At 38.8% G+C, this 24,821-nt stretch overlaps 1 protein-coding gene and 1 non-coding gene across 3 annotated transcripts in view; one reads left to right on the forward strand and one right to left on the reverse strand.

The window, feature by feature from the left end:
* Positions 1-24,821, reverse strand: part of ZFAND3 (zinc finger AN1-type containing 3) — a 328,146-nt gene that overhangs the window by 280,400 nt on the left and 22,925 nt on the right. The window lies entirely within an intron of this gene.
* On the forward strand, positions 16,535-16,616 carry TRNAL-CAA (transfer RNA leucine (anticodon CAA)). The gene has a single exon. It is a non-coding gene; the product is annotated as a tRNA-Leu (tRNA).

Here is a 24,821-nt window from a genome sequence, read left to right on the forward strand (position 1 = left end):
ACCAACTCATTTTAAGGTCAACAAAACCAGATAAAGAAAACTATGGATAAATACTCTTCACGAGCATATTTGCAAAAATTATTGCCAATATACTAACAAACAGAATTCATCAATATATTAAAAATATGACACATTACCAAATTAGGTTTATCCCAGAAATGTTTTTGTTTTTTTTTTAACATTAAACAAATAACTCATCATCATCCACAGTACTCAATGCAGAAGAGATCTCTTTATCACAAAAACCTAACAATGCCCCTCTAATTTTCTCAAAACTGTTTGGTGACTCCCCACACGCACATACAATACAGAAACTGTGACAGAATGGAAGCTTCGTAACACTGCCTCTGCACAGGAGCCTCATCTCCGGCTACCAACCTGAATAGGGATCTCACACTCCAGCTGCACTGGCCGCGCCCTCTTCGAGGATGTGGCACTCCCCTCTCCTTCCTTTCACTCTCAAATACCAAACCTCCGCCCTTAGCGGAGTTCCTCTGAAAGCCTTCCTGACTTCATCAGGTTGATTTCATTACTTCCCTCTCTACAATCCCACTGCATCCTTTGCAGTCCTCAATTGTCATAGATATTACCATTGTTTCTTTGTCTGTCTCTCTATCCAACTATCACCTACGGTTAAGTTGCTTCAGTTGTGTCTTGACTCTTTGCAACCCCATGGACTATAGCTCACCAGGCTCCTCTGTCCACGGGATTCTCCAAACTAGAATACTGGAGTAGGTTGCCATGCCCTCCTCCAGGGGACCTTCCCGACCCCGAGACTGAACCCATCTCTCTTAAGTCTCCTGCATTTAGTAGGCAGGATCTTACCACCAGCGCCACCTGGGAAAACCTCAGTCGTCAGAGCAGAAGCCAAATCTTTACACCACACTAACAGAATAAAGGAAAATCATATGATCATTTCAACAGATACAGAAAAATCATTTGACAAAAGTCAATACGCATGTGTGCAGAAAAAACTCGCAGAAAATCAACAATTAAAAAAAATGGCAATAAAAGCATCCAAGACAAACTCACATACTTAACTTCCAAGAAGTGCTAACCTCAGTAGCAATATTCAACATTTATATATGCTTATTTATCTTCAATGGTCCTCCAAAAACCCTACTTTAAAAAAAAAAAAAATTCTTTTTTAAGTAGGGAGCTATTATCCTCCCAACTGGTATTAACAGCAACTCCGGATCCGAAAAGTTAAATCATATACCCAAGTAAGAAAGCCAGTACTAGAATCCAGTCTTTGACTAAAAGTACTTTTCAACTATAGTATGCCATCTTGTCTAGGTGATTACAGCAAAGAGTAACCTATTCAAACAGCCATTATAGTTCATTAGTTGATAAAACAAGGTAAGTAACACTAACATGGAACGAAAAAATGTTAAGCTCACAATAAAAAGAACCTAAAATTCCCTTTTCTCAAATGGCTGTGCCACAAAAAGAAAAGTACCCAATGAACTGTCTCTAGTATTTTTCTTTAAAAGGTCTAAAATGCAACAGATAAACTGGTTAATTCAAAGCCTTATCTGAATTTATATTTTTAATCTGCTACTTGTCCATGCCTTAACAGCTGTCAGCTGGAAGCTGAGGCCCACAGTTCCATAATAAAGAATCCAAAGTGACATGGCTACTTCTGAGTTTCTGTTTCAAATGAATTTTTCATGCAGGAAAATATGAATGCTGTCTTAACATCTTTCCATCTGTGAAACACCCACAGCCAGCAAGTTCCACAGTGAGGTTGGATTTGCTTCTTTACTGCACAACATGCACTTCACTTCAAAGTACACAGGGAAACTCAAGTGTCTTCAAATAACCTGTCCACAAAACTACCAAAGCAAAGATAGAACTACCACCCCGCTGCCTACAGACCAGTCATTGCTATGTATCTTCTTGTATTTCCTAAAGGTGAACATCTGACTTCAAGTCATCTGTCTAGGAAAAACATTAAACAATTAAGATAAAATAAGCCTTCTCCACAAATTAGCCTTCTCCTTCTCCACAGGAGTCCTCTTCTGTGTGAACACCCCAGGGCCTTATAAAAGAGCCCAAGTGTTTCATGGTAACACAGTGCCCTTTATACACAAGTTCCTAAAAGGCGCAGGTGAATTTCTTATCTGATCTTACTACTGTTGACAGTCAGTGACCATGAGGTATCTCTCACTGAGTTTATTGTGACTGAAATAAAAATAAAGACCTCTCTTCTCCAAGTAACAGAAAATTCAAAGGTCACCAGAAATGCACTACGAAGTAGACTACACCAGCGTCTCAGATACGCCTGTACTCAAAATGTCTCCTTTAACAATCTTTGGGAGTGTCCTATAAAAACCAGTGGGTGACCTAAATTTTTAATCAAGAAATCAACAAAATAGCTTTGTCATGATTACTTTATGGATAAGCCAATAACTTCACACTTTAATTTCAACAAGAATTCAGAAATGCTCAAATACTGTCTTTAAAAATAAAAAGATCTTTTAAAATATAATTTTTTCTTATTAATTATCTAAGAAAAAAGAAAGGAGAAGTTATCAAATTAATTTCAAACTCCCTCAAGTACCACTTGAATATTCATTGGAAGGATTGATGTTGAAGCTGAAGTTCCAATACTTTGGCCATGTGATGCAAAGTGCCGACTAACTAATTGATAAAAGACCTTAAATACTGGAAAAGATTGAGAGCAGGAGGAGAAAGGGGCGAAAGAGGATTAATAGTTGGATGGCATCACCAACTCAACAGACATGAGTTTAAGCAAACTCTGGGAGACACTAAAGGACAGGGAAGCCAGACATGCCACAGTTCACAGGGCTGCAGAGGTGGACACAACTTAGCAACTGAACAACAAGTACAACATCATGTAACACCACTGAGCAAACTACAGGCTAATATTCCTATCTTCACAATATCACCCCCAAGTCTAATTTCAAGAAGAAATTTCAAATGTTCAAAGAATGATAACCCCAACCAATCACCTTCTAACAAACATTTTTTGTAAAGTTCACCTCTAGCTGAGTAATTCCAATCAACTGTCTCACTATCAGCATGGGGTTAGCAGAGCTGCTGCTGTCTCAAGGTGGAAGTTAAGAGCAGGTAGGAGCAGCCACTAGAGATTTTTGGCACTAAGGCACAGACCAGAAATCGAGTAAAGCAGTCAAAGATTCAGGAAGACTTAAGGATGAAAACCCAACTCCCAGTTTCATAGTCTGCACAGAGAAGACATTTTTGCACCCATTAAGTGAAGTCACTCGGTCGTGTCTGACTCTTTGCGACCCCATGGACTGTAGCCCACCAGGCTCCTCCATCCATGGAATTTTCCAGGCAAAAATACTGGAGTGGGTTGCCATTTCCTTCTCCAGGGAATCTTCCGGACCTAGGGATCAAACCTGGGTCTCCCGCATTGCAGGCAGATGCTTTACCATCTGAGCCACCCTCAAACACGATAAACCACATTATCTGTGAGCCATTCCTATTCAATCTTGCTTTCCATTCCCAATGGCAACTCCTGTCTCCTCAGAACCTTTAAATTCTGAACTGAATTATGAGGCCAATTTACTTTCTTCACTCAAACTGTTCAAACCACATCCCCAAGACATAAAGTTCCATTTCATTTAAAATCTGTAAAGATAAACCACTACAGGTATTTTAAAATTCATGTCAAACACATAAGTTTCTAAATTTTCATCAAAAAGGGAAATTCTTCAGTTAAAAAAAAAAACCCTAAGACAATCCTTATTTGCAATTACAGATATAGTTTTATTACCTGGGTTTAAAAAACATAATTTCAACAGAGAAAAAAATTATATATATATATGAAAATGCTGAGAAGTCTTATTGTACATATGTGTGTTTTTAATTTTCTTGAATTGGTCTTCACACCAAAAAGGCTGTTCCACCAGTGTGCATCGTTGGTGCTAATGTGAACTGGTGCAGCCACTGTGCAAACAGTATGGAGGTGACTCAAAAAATCAAAAATTGAACTACCATGTGAAATGGCAATTCCACTTCTGGGTATCCATCTGAAGGAAATAAAATAACTATCTTACAAAGGTATCTGCACCCCATTCACTGCAGCATTATTAATAATTACCAGGACATGGAAACAACCTAAATCTGTATAAATGGATGAACAGATATAGGAAGGGTTTTATAGATACAATGGAATATTATTCAGCCATGAGAAAGAAGGCACATCTGTTATTTGACACACCACGTATTGGCCTTAAGGGCATTATGCTAAGTGAAATATGTCAGAGAGAGAAAGATAAATACTTTTTGACATCACTTATATGTGGAAACTTAAAAAAAAAAAAAAACTCAGATAGGAAAAAGAGACTAGTGGTTGCCAGAGGAGGGGGTGGGCAGCAGATGAAATAGGTGGTGAAGGTGGTTAAAAGGTATAAACTTCCAGTTTAAGATAAGTCCTGGGGATGTAATGTACAGCATGCAGACTACAGATAACTATACTGTACTGTATACTTCAAAAGCTGCTAAGAGAATAGATCTTGAAGATCTCATCACAAGGGGAAAAAAATTATTGTAACTATGTTTGCTAATGGATGGGGAGTTTACTGCAGTGATCATTTCACAACATAAACATATATTAAATCATTATATCAATTATATCTCAGGTTTTTTTTTTAAAGGCTGTTCCACACAGATATAATACCCTTGACAATATGCTATATCCCTTCTCCTAACCATTCTTCATCACATCCCACAGGGAATAAGAATCCTGAAGGAAAATCTATAAACCTTCCCATGTAGAATCATGGTAACTATTTAACAGTTCTCATGTTTAATTAAGAAACTATCATATTGCTTCTCTTAGATCCCCAGATAAGTGTGCAATTATGGAGAAAGTTATCTGGTAAGAACATAGAGAAATTGCCTACATAAGTGAACGCAACCATTTGTATTCACTTTAGCAGCAGCAGCAGCATATAGGCAATTTCCCTTTATGTAGATAGAGTCAGGCCTCAAAGCAAAAGTCCCATTTAATTTTTTATTTAAATTCAAAAACAGCTTTAAAGTTGTCACTAATCTTAATTAATCATGGTATGCTTCATCAGCCATATAAACTTGATAAAACCTTTACCCTTAAATGACCTTTTGGGAAAGAATAAATGTCTCTAAGTCCTCAATGATACGAGAATGCCCCACACTCAAGCAGCTTAGTGTATGCTATCAACCCAATCCATCCACCCATTTTGGACAAAAACGATTTGACCTGATGGACGTCAACAAATGGTCCAAAGGCCACTTGTACGGAATTGTCTGGCTTGTCTTGCAAAATAGGTGGATGTCTAGCCTTAGAGTTAGGCAGTTTTTATAATCAAAGCCATAAGTAACCATTTGAAAATATGTTTGACAAATCAATTTGGTTAAACCAGATGGAAAAGCTGTGAAAACTAAAGCTTTTCAACAATTAACACCAAACAGATCACTGTTAAAAAGACAAAGTATAACTTAAAGAATAAAATTTAACTCACAAAATTTTATGTCATTCCCTTCTTGAGTGCATTTTTAAAAAACAATACTGAGACCAGATCCAGACTAAACAGGAAGCAGTGCCATGTTTCAATTTTCCCATTTCTACCAACCCCCTGGCGGGGAAAGACCATGTGTGCAGAGCAGAACACACGGAACATATTTTCTGTCCCTACTACCAACAGGTCAAAATTTTAGCAAGCACTAAAAACAGTGAAATTTTAAAATAAAGCTCGTTACCCATACTTAATGCCTACTAAGAAGTATTTGTAAGTAAATTCTGGAATGTGAAAATCACACATAATACCTAGGCTCCATGACCCTTTTCCAGCTCTCTCTTTAGTTATAGCCAGAGGAGCACAGGTTTTTATCTGCACCCAGACATATGCAGAATAAAAACCTAGCACTTTCATGACTTGTAAATGGAGATGTTAACAATAGTTTTAACCCCTGTAAGTCTTTCTTACTTCTTTCTGTGAAATACAGAATCATACTACATCAGAGGATTAACCTAAGGATTAAATCAACTGAAAGTGTAAAGATGCTGGGGTGGTGCCTTCCACTGTACCCCAAATAAATCACGCTAACATCCTACTCAAGCCTCTTGTCATGGAAGGTCTGTCCTTCACATCCCCGCTTCTGCTATCGGAACTATATCCATTCTTCAGAATCTTTTAAGTCATTCTGATGCCTGCCTTATCTTTAACACAACAACAGCCTTCCTAATCTTTAATATTCAAATGTATTTAATACCTAGTAGCATTCATCATTCTATTTAATGAGACACTGCTCCAGATTTTAATATTTCAAAAGCATACAGTATAGATCTCAAGCAGAGAAAAAGCTCCAAGCTTTCATGGAGTATCATCTCATCTTATGTTCACCTCAACGCCTACTGGGGCTTTAACAGATACTAAGCAATATTCAGTAAATAAATGCCATATAAATAAACAACCAATTAAAGGCACATAAACCACAAGTCGTTCTGGTCAGAAAAGGTAGCTGAGTTGGCTTTTGAGAACACAAAAAAGAAAATTTACGACACATGCTATAACTAACATCTAGTCTACCTTTTTAGAAGAAATGCTAAATGAGTATCCCCCTGAGCATTAACACTGGAACAAGTTACAAACAAGGAAAGACATAATGCAATCAATTCCTTACCCAAATGATACCTCTAACATTAGCCACTTCTACAAAGAGTATAAAATTTAACAGATATTCTCAGCTCAGAATTAGCATTCTGTTTTCCCCTAATTCATTGTATTTCTAAAGAGTCAGCCAGCAGGGGAAGAGGAAGCTCATTAACTAGTCAAATAATAAGGCTAACAAATTTTTAAACTGTGGAAAATCTAATTAAACTTCTGAATATTAATCACAAGAGTCACCAGTGCCCATGTATTTATAATATTTTATAATATTATTTTCACATCATATAAATGGAAATACTCCATCAAACTGTCACTACTCACCTCAACTTCTTTTGGGATATAGAGGTACATTCCAAACAAATAAAATGTAAACACACATCTTTTTGAAGCCAGAAAAATCAGTATTAATCAAAAGTCAAATGACAGTGGAGAAAAGTTGCTACTTTCTGAAACATGACCCAAACTGACTGAAGTACAAGGCCAGCCTCATAATCCCAGCAGTGAAAGTCGCTCAGTGGTGTCTGACTCTTTGCGACCCCGTGGACTGTACATAATCTCAGTGACCATTTATCAATTTAGTCTTCATCTGCTGTTCATCCCAAAGCTTCATCTTTTGGGACCCTCCCCAAAAGCAAACCTCATCTTTAGTCTGTGACCATAAGATTCATCAGAAAATAGCTAGGGCCCTAGATTATATATTTCTGAGATGCAGTTTAAGGAGCATCACAGTATCTGTTGACAATTAGACAAGCACAGTTACAAACGATATGGAGAAGAACTTACAACAAGAGGAAACACTGAAAGTTAAGTTCAAATTGCCAAACACAGACTACTCAGATAAAACCTGCTCTAGGCAAAAGTGAGTCATGATTGTCTTTATTAAAAAGGGCTGAGACAGGGCTTCCCTGGTGGCTCAGTGGTAAAGAATCCGTCTGCCAATGCAGGAGACATCCCTGATCGGGGAGGATCCCTCATGCCCCAGCGCAACTAAGCCCATGCACAACTACTGAGCCTGTGTTCAAGAGCCCAGGAGCTGAAACAACAGAGCCCACGCGCTCGAGGGTGCATGCTACACGACAAGAGAGCCCACCACAGTGAGAAGACCACACGCCGCAATGAGAGGAGTCTGTATAGCAACAAAGACCCCACACAGCCAAAAAAATTAACATAGAATATTTTTTTAATTTTTAAAAAAGGACTGAGACAGACAAAATGTAATACTGTAATGTAATACAATATTGTATTACAATACAATAATGTATACAAAATGTAATACCTAAATTTTCTTTGTTCTACTTAAAAAGTACTTCCATATATGTTATCATATTTGATCCCTAACACAACCTTTCTGAAATGCAGGAAACATGCTTACTTTACAATGAAAAAAATTAAGATGTAGAGAGAGTCTGTCTTACAAAGCTAACAAGTGGTGGGGAAAAGATGTAAACTTAGGACTTTCTCGTTCCAAAGGCGTAACTCTTTGCATCACAAAATGATGTCTTTCTAAAAGCAAGGGCTAGAACATGGTATTGGAAATGTGATTAACCTGCTTCCATAGACACAAAAATATTTTTTAGTAATAGATACATGAACAATTATATGCCAACACACTGGGCAACTAGAAAAAATAAATTCTTAGACACACACAACCTAACAAAATGAGTCATGAAGACAGAAAAGGCTGAACAAACCAATTACTGGTAAAAAAAAAAAAAAAAAAAAAAATTCAGTTGCTCAGTTGCATCCAACTCTTTGCAACCCCATGGACTGCAGCATCAGTAATCAAAATCTTTCCAACAAACAAAAGTCCAGGCACAGATGGCTTCACTTGTGAATTCTACCAAACATTTTCAAAAGAATTAATACCAATCCTTCTCAAACCCTTCCAAAAAAAAAAGAAGTGGAGCGAATACTTATAAATTCTTTTTATAAAGCCAGCATCACCTGATAACAAAACCAGGCAAGAAGAGTACAAGAGAACTATAAACCAGTATCCGTAATGACATAGATGCAAAAATTCTTTAAAAAAAAATTAGCAAATCAAATTCAACACTATTATTAAAAGGATCATACACCACAATTAAGTGGGATTTAGTCCAAGGATGCAAGGATGTTTCAATATCCACTCATCAATCAGTGTGACACAAACAACAAAATGAAAGATTAAAAACCGTATGATCATATCAATAGGTGCAGAAAACCAACTCAAGATGGATTAACAACTCCCAACACAGAACTTGAAACCATATAACTCCAAGAAGAAAACAGTAGATAAGCTCCACGACATGAGCTTTGACAACGATGTGTTGGATCTGACACCAAAAGCAAAACATTAAACAAGTAGAAAGTAAATTAAAAAAATCTGCACAGCCAAAGAAATCAATAGACTGAAAAGGCAACCTACAAATGGGAGAAAACGTTTACAAATCATGTATCTAATAAGGGTTAATATCTAAAACATATAAAGAACTCATAACAGCAAAAAAGCAAACAATCCAACTAAAAAATGAGGAGAGGAACTGAGTACATTTTTCCAAACAAGACATATAGACAACAGGTATAAGAAAAAGTTGATATCAGAGAGGATCACCAAAAACTTGGAAGAAAGAATAAGCATTCACATCACAATCAAGATCCTAAATGCCTCACCAAAGAACTATTGTATCTCTCTTGTGAACCTCAAACTTCTAACAGCTTGCCTTCTAAACTGCTCTTATTACTAAATTTATTGGTTTACCTTTTTTGGACCAAAACATATAGAACTGCAGAAGCTTCAGATCAGCACAAACCACCATAATTAATACAATTTTAAGCCAGCCCATTCTTCACAAGTGAAAAGGAGAAATAAGAAATAAAATTTTTTGAAATTTAATCTTAATCTATGAAGTCTCATTATTAATATTAGCAATACCTGTATTTTATACATGAGAACACAGACATTGCCCAAGATCAGTCAGGACTGTAACAGAAAAGTTGATTCCAGAATCCTCTATTAACTACTATATTAGGTTGGTACAAAAGTAACTGAGGTTTTGAATTGTTGAACTTTGCTGTTTGATACTGGAATACATTCTTAAATATGGTTATGTTATACATCATTTTAATGAGCATTTCTTGTTTTATTTTTTGTTACTGACTTATTACTTGCTGTTTATATTTATTTTAGTCTATGGAAATGATGTTAGACAAAAATCAAATTCCAGCAGTTTTTTTTTAATTCAAGTTCAAAATGGGTCATAAAGCAGCAGAGACAACTCGCTACAAAGACATGTTTGGCCCAGAAACTGCTAACGAAGGTACAGTACAGTGGTGGTTCAAGAAGTTCTGCCAAGGAGATGAGAGCCTTGAAGATGAGGAGTGTAGCGGCCGGCCATTAGAAGCTTGCAATGACTGATTGAGAGCAACTGTCGAAGCTGACCCTCTTAAAACTACACGAGAAGCTGCTGAAGAACTCAACGTAGACTATTCTACAGTCATTCGGCATTTGAAGCAAATTGGAAAGATGAAAAAGCTCAATACATGGATGCCTCATGCTACTGCTGCTGCTAAGTCACTTCAGTCGTGTCCGACTCTGTGTGACCCCACAGACAGAAGCCCACCAGGCTCCCCCGTCCCTGGGATTCTCCAGGCAAGAACACTGGAGTGGGTTGCCATTTCCTTCTCCAATGCAGGAAAGTAAAAAGTGAAAGTGAAGTCGCTCAGTTGTGCCCGACTCTTCGAGACTCCATGGACTGCAGCCCACCAGGCTCCTCCGCCCATGGGATTTTCCAGGCAAGAGTAATGGAGTGGGGTGCCATCGCCTTCTCTGGGGTGCCTCATGAGCTGACCAAAAAATCAAAAAAATCATCATTCTTAATTGTCATCTTCTCTAATTCTACACAACAATAATGAACCACTTCTTGACAGGATTGTGATGTATGATAAAAAGTTGACTTTATACAACTGGCAAAAACCAGCTCAGTGGTTGGACTGAGAAGCAGCTCCAAAGCACTTCCCAAAGCCAAACTTCCGCCAAAAAAAGGTCATGGTCACTGTTTAGTGGTGTGCTGCCTGTCTGATACACTACAGCTTTCTGAATCCTGACGCCACCATTACATCTGAGAAGTAGGCTCAGCAAATCGATGAAATGCACCAAAAACTGCAACACCTGCAGTCAGCAGTGGTCAACAGAACGGGCCCAAGTCTCCATGACAATGCTCGACTACACATCATACAACCAACACTTCCAAAGCTGAAAGGACGGGGCTACCAAGTTTTGCCTCATCCACCATATTCACATGACCAACAGACTACCACTTCTTTAAGCATTTCAACAACTTTTGTAGGTAAAACGCTTCCACAACCAGCAGGAGGCAGAAAATGCTTTCCAAGAGTTCGGTGAATCTCAAAGCGTGGATTTTTAGGCTACAGAATAAACAAACATTTCTCATTGGCAAAAAATGTGTTGATTGCAATGATTCCTATTTTGATGAATAAAGGTGTGTTTGAGCCTAGTCATAATGATTTAAAATTCACAGTCCAAAACCACAATTATGTTTGCACCAATCTAATATAATCATGCCCTAATATGTCCCTCCATTGTATTTTTAAATTATATCAATATATGCGCTGTTTACCTGAACTTATGTCTCCCCTAAAGATGGCACATTCAGAAAAATATTTTGCATGTTGATTTCTCCCTGTCTGGTGGACTTATAGTGGGGTTAGGCCACCATAAATGGCAAAGCAAGATAAAAGCCTTATTTTTGTGTGCTTGAATTTTCTATCCTGAACATATATTACTTTTGTAATCAAAAATACAATAGGCGTTATAATATTTGTTTTTCCCCTCAATAATTTATTTTGGCAGGAATTTTTACGCAATCTACTTACTTATCCAAGTTTCTAACAGTACAGTTTAGAGTCTTAGAGGTTTTAGTATTTTCTTCCTACTTCTTGTATATATGACACTGCTCACAAGCAAAAACTTGGAAACAGAACAGACTTATAAAATGTACTGTTTAAGCAAATTTTATATACCATAAGTTCCCTTCCGGAGTACAAAACTAATGTTTGGAACTCAGAACTCCTCACTTTCCCTTAAAAGCAAAGTTGTAAGTATGGTTAAAGCTCCTAGATTATCCCAGAAAGATTATTTAACCATATTATTACTGAATTCTAGTAATAGATTGGAGAAGGCAATGGCACCCCACTCCAGTACTCTTGCCTAGAAAATCTCATGGGCGGAGGAGCCTGGTAGGCTGCAGTCCATGGGGTCACTAAGAGTCAGACATGACTGAGCAACTTCACTTTCACGCATTGGAGAAGGAAATGGCAACCCACTCCAGTGTTCTTGCCTGGAGAATCCCAGGGACGGGGGAGCCTGGTGGGCTTCCCTCTATGGGGTCGCACAGAGTCGGACACAACTGAAGCGACTTAGCAGCAGCAGCAGAAGCAGCAGTGATAGGATTACTGACCTAGGTATCAAAATCCAGGGTCAAGCTATACAACAGCAAGAAACAGAAGTTTTAAAAAATCCAGCTTTTTTTGAAGCTCAGGAACACTCCTCGGCACATTTTTTAAACAGGCAGTTTGCCTTGTCATCTTCAGATGGCCCTTTAGTGTATGCCCCCTCCCCATCCCTGCTCTCATGTGACCCCTGTGCCCACCTGTTATGGAACTCCACCTCAAGCCTGGTCTCCCATGATGCAACCTTACCCAGTCCCCTCTTCACACCGATCTTACCAATGTAAGCCTCACTTTCAGGTGTTAAATTTAGAGTGATATGAATGAACCAACTCACACTAAATCCCTTAATTCTAAGCTGGAGCATTTCTGATCACATAAAATGAAGTGAAATATTCAGACCACACCAAAACAGACATTATGACCTAGAAGTGCACCAATCACAATCAACTTCTCACAACTCTTCTACGCTTTTTTTTTCTAAGCCCACCAAGGTTTGAAAAGAACCAAATCATCAAAGATATCTACAGTGGAGAAAAGATTAAAAGCAGAGAGAGGACACCCTCTGAGAAACTTAAAAGTTTAGAAATACAGTACACAAAGAACATGTGAAATTAAAGAACTATGACTTAGTTTAAATTAACACCAAATGTTAAGGGAATACAAAAATTATATCTTTAGAGACGGTATACCTGCAGCTGACCCTGGAACAATATGGGGTCAGGGGCACTAACTCTTCATGCCATCAAAAATCTATATATAACTTATAGTCAGTCATCTGCATCTGCAGATTCAATCAACCAGAGTTTATGTAATACTGTAGTATTTACTACTGAAAAAAAAAAATCCACATATAAACAGATCTGAGCAATTCAAACCCATGTTATTCATGGATCAACCTTATATGACTAGTAGGAGGCAGTAAGACATTCCAGGAAGAGAGAAAATGAGAAGGCAAGGAGTTTGGAAAGCAAGATAGGTCCGTGAGGTAATAAAGATACCACACTGGGTTAAAAAAGGAAAGGAGCGTGGTTTTGATCTGGAGGTATATGGGACCAATTTGAAAAGAAGATCTCAAGCAAACAGTACAGTACAGAACTGAACAGACTAAAACGGGACCACTTCCAGGCAATCCTTTGCTTTGCAGAGTGTCCTATATACTGTAGGATGTTTAGCAGTATTCTTGGCTTCTACCCACTTGATGTCATTAGCACCTCTTCTCCACTAAGTGATAACAACTAAAAATATCTCCAGACACTGTCACATGTCCTCCAGGGGACAAATTCAACCTCCCCACCACCCGTGAAGAACCACTTACCTAGTCTAAGCCCTTTTATGAGATAAGGAAACTGAGTCTCAGGGAAGTCACATAACTTGCTAAGATCACATAGCCTGATTCTGGTTTTGTCAAGAGCTAGAAGATAAGTCATGGAGAAGGCAATGGCATCCCACTCCAGCACTCTTGCCTGGAAAATCCCATGGACAGAGGAGCCTGGTGGGCCACAGTCCATGGGGTCGCTAAGAGTCAGACAAGACTCAGCGACTTCACTATCTCTTTTCACTTTCATACATTGGAGGAGGACATGGCAACCCACTCCAGTGTTCTTGCCTGGAGAATCCCAGGGAAGGGGGAGCCTGGTGGGCTGCCATCTATGGGGTCACACAGAGTCAGACACGACTGAAGCGACTTAGCAGCAGCAGAAGATAAGTTTAAGAACCATGTTAAATTGGGCTTGCAATCTTCTTAAGGAATGCTTAGAAATATTTCTAATGATTCTTTAGAAATTATCACAAAATTATTTTTGATGCCTAAACTGGACATTTTAGATGTAACACATACTATATATGCTATAATCTTTTTTCTTATTTCTGTACTGCTTTAAAGAATTCATGTTTAACCAACAAGTCCCAAACAAAGCAAAAAATATATTAAGCTACAAAAGGAACCAAAGCAGGAACCGGGCAACTACGGTAAAACATTAACTGGTCAGATCCCTGAGTACCTGAGGAGTCTAAGAAGCCAATTTTTCCTAACAGCTGAAAACCTATCCTTGTAAGTACCAAGTTGTGGTTCCCCATGTCCCCAGTTTTAACTGTCTTGGGCAGTTATCTTTATTTTATATACTGCCCTGCCCTCTTAAGCAAAAATATAAAAATACCACATAAAATTTAACTCTATTTTAAGATTCAGGGTTATTATGAAATCCATTTATAATTATACTACAACGCTTTGAGATCAGAGATTATTATAAGGAAGGAACAATTAGTTTTATGTGGCTTATGTAAAGTATGCTGCTGCTAAGTCGCTTCAGTCATGTCCGACTCTGTGCGACCCCATAGACAGCAGCCCACCAGACTCCCCTGTCCCTGGGATTCTCCAAGCAAGTACACTGGAGTGGGTTGCCATTTCCTTCTCCAAAGCATGAAAGTGAAAAGTGAAAATGAAGTCGCTCAGTCGTGTCTGACTCTTAGTGACCCCATGGACTGCAGCCTACCAGGCTCCTCTGTCCATGGGATTTTCCAGGCAAGAGTACTGGAGTGGGTGCCATTGCCTTCTCCTATGCAAAGTATATGTGGATAAAATTAGGTGGTTAGGTAAAACAGTATAGTCTGAAGTCAGACTACAGAGTTTCTGAATTTCATTTCAAAGAGTAAGCATTCATCCTGTTCTTTTGGTGCGTAAATGACATTAACAGGTCTGTTTTCCAAAGATCATAAATTAATGAAATGACAGAAAGCCCAGAACCCAGTAAGAAGTTCCATTTAAACACAACAGGCCAAACAGGAGGCAGAGGCTGCCTGACCTACTGTGGCAGTGATGGTAAAGAGGGAGAGAAAAATATAAGATATAGGCAGAAGATCAGTTTGGTGAATAATGGAGGAGGTATAGAGGTCAAAGATGACTCTGGCTTCTGGCTACATAGGTATAACTAAGACTGGGAAAACGGTAAAAGAACCTCATTTCCAAGGAAAAAGATAACAAGTAAGATTGGGGTTTTAAAGTCTAAACTCATTGAACTCAGTAACCTAGGTTTTATTTAAGCAAGTTAAATCTCTACTAAATTTCACCCTCAGTGAAAAGGGGAGAAATAAGACACATCCAATTTATTTGTGAAGACTGAATAACACGGTAATAGCACTTTGGAAAGAACCAGTCTAAGAAATGACTTTTTCTCTTTTTTTTAAATTCCTGGCAAAACTACCCCTAAGTACAATCTTCACTGGGTACCTTTATTTCCCTATCTAAAACCTTTCCAATCACCCTAAAATAATTCACATTCAGGCCACAAATGGCTTCTTCCTGGACGTTCTGGTCCATTGTGCTGGCTGTTTTATTTCAGCACTGTGTTTCACCTCTGCCGTGACAGTCTTTATAGCATGTGTTTTTTCAGGAAAATTACAAGGACATTAATTCTTAAAGTTTCTTTTCCATTAACACATTTTTCATCTCTTTGTGTTTCTTCTACTCTATCTTATCTACTTCCTACTACCCCAATCCTACTTCAGATCTGTACTACATACTTCAATAGCTTGAAAGTCTCCAACTTTTTCCAAAAAGTTTAAAAAAAATTCACCCCACTACCACCATTAGCCACCCCCCAAAATCCTCCTGGCTGTGAAGTTCTGACTCTTCTGGACAAAAAGGGAGAAGTTAACATGTGTTTCTCTTTGTGTTAAACCTCAAGAGAGAAAAGGGTAAAAGCTGGAACATCATACACTCTCCCTTTCAAAAGAACTTCCAAAACTGACTCAGACTCTGTAAAGAAAACCATAAGTTTAACAAAGACTAAGAACGGACAGGTAGGAAAAAGGAGAAGAACAGATGACTGTAACACACAACCTGCCAGTTGGTCCTGTATTTCACTGGACACGGTTCACAGCCTGTAACTGCCATCGTGTCCTTCAAGAGTAACTGCCCTCCAGAAAAATTCCTGTTTAGATGAAGGATGGATATCAGACACGGAATTAGACAACATTCATATGTTGTCAGAGGTGAATCAATTAGATAATCCCTCTAAGAACTTATTAAAGTTATCAAAGTGTGGTCCCCAGAGGAACATCAGCATGCACGTCACCAGGGAACTTGTCAGAAATGCAAATTCTTCGTCTGCATTTCAACAAGTCTTTCATGTGACTGATACAACCTACCATTAAGATCCTCAGCACCTCCTTGAATCTAGGTTTATTAGGTACACAATGGTGCTTGCTCTCTGATTAATGTTGAGATTTCCCTGTATTCTTGAATATCTAGAACAGTGCCTGACACAGACTATCTGACTCAATAAATGTTTACTGAATGAACTGAGTGGCCTTAAAATAAACTTCCCCCTTACTAAAATCGTGTTAATGGTTTAGTATTAACCAAAGTTATACAACCAACTCATATATATATAAGAACCAAAGTTCTTATAACCAAAGTAATCTTAATTAAGCAACGTGCACAGAGAGCTGTGATGGTCAAGTGGTTAAGGCCTTGGACTCAAGATCCCACGGGGTCTCCCCAAGCAGGTTCAAACCCTGTTCACAGCACTTCTCAGCGCTTTCCTGTTCAAGTCACAGAATGACTGGGCTCCCCTGGTAGCTCAGACGGCCAAGAATCTGCCTACAATGCAGGAAACCAGGGTCAGGAAGGGTCTGAGACCCCCAAGGATCTCCCTTGGGTCAGGAAGATCCCCTGGAGGAGGCCATGGCAACATTCTCCAGTATTCTTGCCTGGACAATCCCCACGGACAGAGAAGCCTGGAAGGCTACAGTCCATGAGGCTGCAAAGAGTCAGGCAGCACGACTGAGCGTCGAAGCGCAGCATAGCACCTGAATAATAAAACAGTATTCACTGATATGTTTTAAGATTTCTGTCAAACTTTGGAGTTGATTTTTTATTTAAAGATCTACTTCTACAGGAAAACATGACGTTGAAGAACCTCACTTGTCAAAATTAGATGTAAGTTAACAAAAGTTCCATACAAAATAGAAGTTTAAAGGAAGAATTCAATAGCTTTCTCCTCAATAGTCCTTATTAGCCCCGTCTATAACTGTCTTCAGCTTCATATAATTCAAAACCAATAGTATTAATTTAAGCAGGAAACATATCCCTCCCCTATTTTTTCAAATAAGTCTTCATTGGCACCCTCTCCAGTTTAAAAGTTCCACAGCAAGTTCAAGTTATGACAACTCAAGCAGTTCTATTTCTGCATTTCCTAATTAAAAACTTACCAGAAAAATGATTTCTAACCAAAGCCAGAAAGAAGTTAGCAGAGAGTAGTTCATGATTAGGCTACAGAAACAAAGGGAACTCCACAGAGGCAAACTACCCGGTTTCCCCATTCAGTGCTGCAACTTCAGAAATCTAACAATCCTTCATTTACTCAAAAAATGAAAATGATAGGAAAATTCCCTAGTGTTGACAGCAGGTGATTTTTAACTTCACTGCTGCCTGACAGGCACCTACAGGCTTTACCTGGCCTCAATCTGTCCAGTTTGGAACTGCCAATTAGTAGCTTCTCAAAAGCAAATCTCAATGAAAGCCATTAAAAAAAGGGCTTTTCAAAGTGTCAAATACAATGGATAAGTCAAACTCAGCACGTTAGAACAAAATAAAACCTGGGTGCCCAATCCAGGCTGTAATTGTCAGAGCCAAGGGACAAAGGATATCACTCCAGTGCAAAAAAAGGATCAAATTCTCAAAACAAATTCTCAAATACTCCTCCTCTTAAATACAAATACTCTTAAATACTGCAGCAGTCGAACAGGTGTCTTCATTCCTAAGCTCACCCTTTCTCAACTGAGGTTCCGCAAGACAGAATTAAGCACTAATGCCCTAAAGCACAGGCTGGCAAACCTTTTCTAAGTATTTTAGGTCTGTCAGACCACATGGTCTCTGTCACAACTACCCAATTCTGCCAGTGGAGCTTGAAAGCAGCTGTCAACAGTTAAGTAAATGAACGAGGGTGACTGTTCCAATGAAACTATTTATGGACACTGAAATCTGAATTTCATATAATATTCACAGAAATACTATTCTCTTTGCAATAAGCATAAAACATAAAATGATTCTTATAAAAGATTTTAGTTCTTTGGCTAGATGTAGCTGAGCAGCAGTTTGTCAACCTATTCCCTAAACCATCCTTTGTATATAAAAGATTAACATCTCTCTTATGCATGCAGAATGGTACTAATTACACACCATACTACAGAGAATTGAAAAAATGCCACTCAAATCATTTTTCATATGTCTACAGTGCTCTATGTAGTACAATAATACTCTGTCTAGTATGAAACTAACTGGTGAGATTTTGTTAGCAGTTGTTAACTTGGACAAATAACTTTAAGAAGAGTAACTTTTAAATTGTGCAAAGTCTCAAAATACAAGAAATATAAACAGCAACTTTCATATCCAGTATATGAAGTCACTCAGTCCTGTCCAACTCTTTACAACCACGCTCCTCCGTCCGTGGGATTCTCCAGGCCAAGAATACTGGAGTAGCCTGCCATTTCCTTCTCCAGGGGATCTTCCCGACCCAGGGATTGAAGCCGGGTCTATCTGCATTGCAGGCAGACGTTTTACCGTCTGAGCCACCAGGGAAGATCCATATTGCACTGGATAATATAAATCAAACTACTACAAATTAAATCTCTGGTTAGTAGGGACTTCCTTGGAGGTCCAGTGGTTAAGACTCCACGCTTCCACTGCAGGGGTCACAGGGTCAATCCCTAGTCAGGGGACTAAGATTCCACATTCTGCACAGCATAGCCAGAAAGAAAAAAAAAGAAATCGCTGGTTAATATACTGCCAGAAATAGGAAAGCCCAGAATTCAATGATCTTTCAATGTATTTTGTATCTTCAGATACTGTTTCTTCGGAAAGCAGAACCTACCTGATTTAAAATCACAAGCAAAAATTACAGGATTGCCTCAGACACTTACATAACTAGACTTGAGTTCTAGCTCCACCTCTTTCTAGAGGAGTGAGCCTGAGCAAGTTCCAGACTCCCTTTACTCAACTGTTAAGGAGAGGAAATATTTGCAACCCTCCTAGAGTCAAAAGTACATAACCACACTTAAGCGAAGAGTCTTGTGTACTACACAGTGCTACAGAAATATCAGTTGCCATTATTAGGTGCTCAATGGCTTTCTTCATATTCTCTCTTTCCACTTTTTTTTAAAACCACCCTCCAGTGCTAGTTTCTGCCAAGCCGCAGGTTTAGAGGAATACTGTGCATCTAGTTGTACTTCATTCAACACATTAAATTTAAGCAAGAGAGGCTCTGTGAGGGCAATAAAGATGACTGAGATGGTCTCGGCACTCAGTTTAGAATAAACTCAAACACGAAGACATGGTCAGTTAGTGCTCTAAGAGGAACAAATAAACCAACATGAATACTGTAAGATAAGAAAAAGTTTCACGGGTATATAATAAGGCCCCAGGTAGGTGATGGGAGAGAGACTGTACAGAGGGAACTGCAAAAGCACACGCAGAGGTAAGAGAACACTCCACACACTCAAGAAGGCAGGACAGTTCAAGTTCTAAAATTCCAAAAGGACAGTTTCATTTTTAAAATCTAATCGGAAGACAAAAATCCTCCCATTAAATCTCTGAAAAGCAAGTATCTTGAAGGATAAGCAAAGGGCTCATTTTAAGCTAAAGGGTTGGGAAAATTATAAACCATGCTAGCTAGCTTCAACCCACTTAATCATTTCCCAAAGCACTTTACAAACATGATCTAAGAGGATATGTGTATGGGGCACCAAGTTACAGGGAAGGGATGTCTCGTCTAGCAAATCTCTGAGGAGGTGGAGACTGGCATACCTGGCTCTCTTGATGACATGTGCATATTTGTGCTAAGTCACTTCAGTCGTGTCCAACTCTGCAACCCCATGGACTGTAGCCTGCCAGTCTCCTCCGTCCATCAGATTCTCCAGGCGCGAATACTGAAGTGGGCTGCCATTTCCTTCTCCAGGGGATCTTCCCAACCCAGGGATCAAACCTACATCGCTTACGTCTCCTGTATTCACAGGCAGGTTCTTTACTACTAGCACCACCTGGGAAGCCCCCTTGATGACACATTCAATGTATCAATCTGCTTCAAAGACCATCTCCTTAAATTCTGCAAGCTACCAGAGTTCTCAGTAAGAAAAAGCAGTAAGGCAAGTTAACTCTTAAGAGTTTTGTGTGCTTCCTTGAGAGCAGGGGGGAGTGGGAAACCTTGCCTGCTCCCTCTGGAGTTCATCTTCTTTCTTACATCATTAAAAACCTTGCCTATAAACTAATTTCATTGATGTTTTCTTCTCCTTTACCAAGAACAATAAAATAAATTTACCTTGACGCTATGCCTGAGCATGGTAAATTTTAACCCAGAAGGCTAGTGAGTGATGAAAACAATATTCTCTCATTGTCACCTCTCCCTCTCAAGACTGCCACTGCGTCAGTCACACCGCGAGTGGAAGATTAAAGACTGCCCAACTTTCTGCTAGGCCTCTGACGGAGAAGGCCATTCCCCACCCCACTCCCTTGAACCTGGGCAGGCTCTGTAAAACTGCTTTGACCATTACAGAGGTAACAGAAGTGATGCTATGCCCCTTTCCAAGCTGAGCCTGTCAACTCCTAGAAATAATCATAAACTGTTTTTTAAGGCCCTAAGTTTTAGAGTAATTTGCTAAGATAACTGGGGCTTTCACCACACTGCAACCAAAATACTGCTTCACTTATAAAAGGAAATAAAAGAGTTACAACTTATCGGACAGGTTTCTAAAAGAATATCCTGTCAACTCTCAGAGCATAAAAGAGACAACCAAAGTGCCCTAATTCCTCCTAAGAAACCAGAATGACCTAGTGTCAGTCAAGTTACTTGAAAAGGTTATAAAAATCAAACTCCATGAGTATACCCAAGTGATGCATTGACTCTTTACACCAAAAAGAACCCTCTGGTCTGGAAGGTTGAGATACCAAGAAGAAGTCATCTCCCGAAAGTAAGATTTAGAAAGGAGGTGGGTAAGAGACCATTTTCACTTTATGCTATATACAATTCTGAACTGCTTCAAATAAGCAGATAATACTTTTAAATATTTAAAAAGATATTTCCTTTGAAGAAACGAAACCACTGTAGCCCTAACAACTTTTAAATGCCTTTTTGTTGCACTAAGATGATGGCAAATACCATTCTTAGCTAGGCTTTCACAGAATGAAAGAATTGTGGCAGCCCCCAAATGGAAACCTATGCTTTCTCTGTATCTCTCTCTCATCCCACCAGCCACATGTCTCTGAACAGCGTGGCACTACCATTTAGCATGGGCTTCCCAGGTGGCGCAGTGGTAAAGAAAATAATTCCTCCCTTGAATATCTAAGTTTTCATAAACTGTCCACATCTCTCACCTATTCTCTTTAGACCAATTCCTTGCTTCTAAGAAACTCCATCAGGAAGCATATATAAGAAAGATGAAATTCAGAACATTTTGTTCTACTTCCAATTATTAATGTCATGTAAACAACCAAAGTGGGAAGGAAATCAACACAAGAAAAGCTACAAGCTTTCTAAATTATCACAGGGTTTTGCTAGGTTCTTCTCTGATGTTATCATTAAGTGTTTAAGACTCACTGTTGTCTAGAAGACTTTCCAAGGGCCTGTCCCAACCCTCAGTTTATGGCAGATTCCCTTAAAGAACAGAACCAAAGGTTTAGCAAGTTCCAGCTACCAACTTTTTCTTCCAAAACATTATTTATTAGAGTCCTATGATCTCAGATTCAAGTTATTCCACTTACTAAACCCTAATACTACAAGTCAGTTTCCATCCCTCAGAGGAAATCACAGAATACACAAATCAAGATATAACATGAACTGATAAATAAGAGTTCTATAAAAACTTGATTAACAAAGAAAAATGTAAGTACAAGTTTGGCAAATTTAGATATTAAAAAAATCTTAGTAAAAATGACCAAGGATCACCCATACTAAATACATTAATAATACAGAGCAAGTCGAAGAACAAGAGATGGAGAAGAATCATGGAGCACTATTTTTCAAGTAGTATAATATATGCAAAGTTAAGAAATGATCTTATATACCCAGCATTACTCATACATCTATTAACTTTTGAGATATGTTCCAATCCCTTTTTTTTTTCCCCTAAAAAACTACAAGGTTCCACATAGATGGTAGAAAAATTATTAGAGTTCTGAAAATGTTAAAGAACCATGAGATGTCTGATTCAGAAAAGAAAAGGAAAAGGGGTCTCATTTACCAAAGATTGTTGGATATAGTAAAGGTTTTTTAATGAGGGAAATGTCGAGTAACTGAAAAAACAGGCTCAAATGTCAAGTCATTAGGCAAACATGGTCTCTGAACAGAAATACAGTGGGCCACAAAATTCCCAAAACAAAACTCTCACATTAGCTCTCAGTGTTGCCTTTGGCTTCGGGGAGACAGGCAAGATTTTACAAAACTGGACCATAAATGAAAACAGGCACACTTTTGTTTAAAAAGTAAATCACCTTAATAGTCAGTACACAGTGGGCTAAAAGCATTAAGATTTAAAAAATCATCCCCAAGTAGAAATCAATACATAACACATGAGATGGTTTGCAACTGGGGTGCTCAAAGGGCTAAGGAATCTCACGTACCATATCTAAAATCAAATCAAAGAAACTAGAAAAACAAGGCTGAAATATAAAGCTATCTAAGAAAATCACAATCAATTCTTGTCCATTACCTGATGTTAGGTAAGAAGGCATGCTGATAAGCGACTTTTGTGTTATTGTTGTTAAAATTTAAAAAGCAAATTAGGGTATCTATAAACAGGAGAACAGAGGAACAAAACAGTGGTATACTCACACAATAGAAAATATTAAAAAGCACACAATAATAAAAGGAACAGACTGATGAATATCAAAACCACTATACTGAATCAGGGAAGCCTTACAAAAAGAATACATATCACCTAAATCCGTTTATATGATCTCCAAATCAGGCAAAACTGATCTACAGTAGGAAAAAAATTTTCCCAGGGACAGAAGAGGGGGAGGAGAATGACTATAAATTCAAGTACCTTGAATTCACAAAAGTAATGCTCTGAACTGAGGCAAACTTATAAAAGCATTATAGTCACAGATGTAGTATAACCTCAAAAGATTGTAGTCAACTGGTTCTGTTTTATTAATGTAATTAATCTTCCTCTTATCTCTGATTTTTCTAATCAACTGGCTTCATGAGTTTGGTTAGCATAATTATGGCCCCCAAAGTCTTAGGAAACCTTCAATATAAGAGTTTCATCCTTTGGAAGCAAAGGACCAGGCCACAGTTAGCAATATCTCAAAATTTTAACACCAGTCCTGTGAAGATAATCATGCCTGAAGCAGCCATCTGGTTTCTCAGCTGTAAAATTCAGGTTATTGTCCTGCCTACAACAGGCTTGTGAGGATAAATGAGGTAACATACATTAAAGTATTTTAAAAAGTTATTATGATTTCACAATGTCACTTACTGTTGGACAAATAAGGAAAGATTACTTCAACAGGAATAAGGTCACTTAAGAGAACTTTCCAGCACAAACACGTGACCCCCAGTAATTAGTGCTGACTCACAGATATCTGTATGAGTCAAGAACTACGAACTACTACCCCCCGTACGACAGGTCCTTTTGTATCACCCACGTTCAAGTACACAAAGTAACAGGGGAGACACACTGTCATAAAATGGCTCAGTGGCACTCTCTCAGTCAGCGCTACCTCTGGCAAACCCAAGGTTCACAACACTACTAAGCAATTTAAAAGCCCTAATTCAAGCAGTTATCACCAAATAAATTATCTTGACCATTGCAGACAGATTCCCCATGAAGACCAGCAGCAGCACCTAAGGATTTAATCAAGACCTCACTGTGATTTTGAAAATTTATCCTCAATCCCTACAGTTACTCAACAGATTCAGCAAAACTTTAAGATTATTCATTTCAGGCTATCATCAAAAAGTCTACAAATAATAAATGATGGAGAGGATGTGGAGAAAAGGGAACTCTCATACACTGCTGGTGGGAATGTAGATCGGTGCAGTCATGGTGGAAAACAGTTCAGAGGTGCCTTAAAAACTACAAAGCACAGCTACCACATGATCCAGCAATCTCACTCCCAGGTATATTTTGGGGGAAAAAGAAAAGTTCAATTTTAGAAGACACATGCACCCCAATGTTCACAGCAGTACCATCTACAGTTGCCAAGACATGGATGCACCCCAAGTGCCCATCAATAGAAGACTAGTTTAAGAAGATATAACATAGGGGCCTCTCTGGTGGTACAGTGGGTAAGAACTCATCTGCCAAAGCAGGGGACATGGGTTCAATCCCCGCTCTGGGAGGACTCCAGGCTGCACAGCAACAAAGCCTGTGCGCCATAACTCCTGAGCCGATGCGCTAGCGCCCATGGGCCGCTAGGCCCACATGCTTATACTAAGTCCACCAAGCCCACATGCCGCAACAACTGAAGCCCATGTGCCCGGACTGTGCTCTATCTACATCGAGAGGAACCACCACAACGAGGAGCCCCAGGTCACCACAACTAGAGAAAGCCCACGTGCACCAGCAAAGACCGAGTGCAACCAAAAACAAATACATAAATATATATATATATGCAGATGTGTGGTGGAATCTTACTTGGCCATAAAAAAAAAACCTGACATTTGCAGCAACATGGATGAACCTAGAGAATATAATGCTCAGTGAAATAAGTCAAATAAGTCAGACAGAAAAAGA

The sequence above is a fragment of the Bos mutus genome, chromosome 23, assembly GCF_027580195.1.
Source record: "Bos mutus isolate GX-2022 chromosome 23, NWIPB_WYAK_1.1, whole genome shotgun sequence".
Lineage (NCBI taxonomy): Eukaryota > Metazoa > Chordata > Mammalia > Artiodactyla > Bovidae > Bos > Bos mutus.